At 46.7% G+C, this 2373-nt stretch overlaps 1 protein-coding gene and 1 long non-coding RNA gene across 5 annotated transcripts in view; one reads left to right on the top strand and one right to left on the bottom strand.

The window, feature by feature from the left end:
• The window catches only part of ZNF385A (zinc finger protein 385A), a 165560-nt gene that overhangs the window by 35943 nt on the left and 127244 nt on the right, over positions 1 to 2373 (top strand). The gene's annotated exons all lie outside the window — the stretch shown is intronic.
• LOC144586436 (uncharacterized) overlaps positions 1 to 2373 on the bottom strand; it is a 51488-nt gene that overhangs the window by 39966 nt on the left and 9149 nt on the right. The window lies entirely within an intron of this gene.

Here is a 2373-nt window from a genome sequence, read left to right as displayed (position 1 = left end):
CTGAAATAGAAATTACAATACTGTTTATCCATGTATCCAGCTCGTTCTTGAAAGCGGCAAAGTCCTATGATGCAACTCTCTTAAGGAAAGGGCTTCACATTTTTCCACTGCCAGATTTTCCCCAGCTTGTACTCCTGTAAGCACCATGGCTTTTCGTCTTCGGGGGAATGGGACAAATACTTTATGGGCCCATCTGGGATTAAAGGAGTCTATGGGACAGAAACGTACAGTGTGTGCAGACCTGGTGGTTTATATGGCAGTGACCCATACCTATCCATAAAGGAAATCCTGGTGTTTAGCTCCAAGATACATGAGTCCCCAGGACTTCTGGTCTAATCTTTTTGTTGCTCCCCATCTCTCCCACAAATGTACTTTCTCTGCTCTAGCTATCTGCCTGTTCAGCCTCAGTTAGAAGCCTCTTTCTACTGCAAGCTCCTTTTCATACAGCCTCCCATGTAACAAGCATTGGTTTCTTCTCTCTCTCTGTGTCTTTCCCTTTTTTTCTCACCCCCCTCCCACCCTGCTTTGCTGTTGCCACTAACCTTGGGCTCCCCCTTAGCTGCTTCCTCCACACCCCTGGCTGTTGCTGCTGCAGCAGGAAACTGGGCCAGATTGTCAGGACAGATCAGAGTCTCTTCTGCCTCAGTGCCTGCCTGCTCTGCACGCAGGCATGGGTAGATTGGGTTGGGGGTGAGAAGAGGAAGGGGGGGGATGCATGGCGTGCAGGGCAGCCAGAACTTTCAGAGGAGGATCCTCTCATTGCTCAGACATGGCCAAGCCGCAAGGCATTGGAGAGCTCTGCGTGGGCAGCCGAATGATGAGTGACAGGGGACCAATCCTGTCTCCTTTGAAGGTTGCCACTTTTGCAGCAGCATCCTTTTCTGCTGCTCACCCACCTGGGCTCTGAGAGCTAGATCCCACTGCCCTGAGGCTGTGTGGAGGCAGGGATTTTGAGGGGGACCCAAGTGTCCAGCAAATCTGTCTTTCTCATGTAGAGCCTTAAAATTAGAAAGGGGCAAGAGAGGAAATGTCACAAGCTCAGCATCTCCCACATCTCTTCAATCATTGGTTCCAGTAGGTTTCAGTTTAATCAGCATTGCATAGATAAATAGCAGGAAGGAGATAAGGGCATAGCAATATGCCTGTTTACATGAATTTAGCAAAGCCAGAATGAAACAAAAAGCACACACCCACCCACTCCAGAACATGCTAACTTCTGTGGCTAGAATAAATCATGCAGACAGACAAGTTTCCCCTCCCTTCCTTAATTTTCATAATATATTCTGTATCTGAGAGGCTTGGACACAGCTATGTAAGTTAGCAAAACATCACCTTGTGACCATTGCAAGTCTTGAGGTTTTGCATGCTTCTAAGATTTCCATTCTGGTGCCGTGTACCTCTTGCGATGCTTCAAGTACAACGTAGAGTGCTACGCTAATTGCAAAACATATTGAGATTCTGGAAATTCACACTCACTACTAGAGATGGGCACAAGCCATTGGCTTGGCAGTTCGTGACTGTTTATTGGCCAAACAGGTGTTGGGTGCTTCAAAGCCCCGCCTCCTCCAGCAGCCGCCCACTCGGAGGCAGCGGCCTGGCTTCTTTGCCCTGCCTTCTCCAGGCACTGCCTCTGACCGGGCACCTGCTAGAGGAGGTGGGGTTTTGAAGCACTGAAACCTGTTTGGCCAATAAATGAACTGGCACAAACTGCTGAACCAGTGTTTTGTGCCCATCTCTAAGCACTACTTTACTTGGAGCCAGGTGTTTGTTCGTATGCAGTTGGGATTGCCAGTTATACAGGACAAGGTCTGGGGACAGGGAAGGTTATGAGCCTTTCAGATGTTTCTGGACAACTGCTCCCATCTGTCCTAGCCAGCATAGCCTGTGGTGAAGGATGATAGGAGGTACAGTCCAACAAGAGCTGGAGGACCACATTTTCTCCACTTCTGCTGTACATCGTTCTTCTAATGATTGTTCAGAAACTAGGATTTTGGCAAGTGCATCTTTTTTTCATAGTGTTGCACAGTTTTTAGGGCATAAGCAGGCATTACTCATAACTGGTGAGTAGAAGAAAGAATACTTTAACTATTGAAAGTATCTGAGTACACAGTAGGAGATTTTTTTGACCTCAGGTAACTTGCCGATTGGTTTGCTATGCTTTGTTATTGGTGTTCAGAACTATGAATGGGATTTTTTTTTGAAGTGTGATTTCATAAATCCAAGGAATTCCATGCAAGCTGACTGTATTGGAATTCTCACAATTATTCTTTATGTTAGTAATGGAGGGCAGTGGTCTCAGTTTATCAAGGTTTTCACTGGGTAAGCTTTCACTCAGTTTGAAACTAGGATTAACCCTACAACGAGTGCTTCATG

This window comes from Pogona vitticeps, chromosome 2 (assembly GCF_051106095.1).
Source record: "Pogona vitticeps strain Pit_001003342236 chromosome 2, PviZW2.1, whole genome shotgun sequence".
Lineage (NCBI taxonomy): Eukaryota > Metazoa > Chordata > Lepidosauria > Squamata > Agamidae > Pogona > Pogona vitticeps.
The sequence above is the reverse complement of the archived record's forward strand: the minus strand, read 5'-3'. Positions and strand labels throughout refer to the sequence as shown.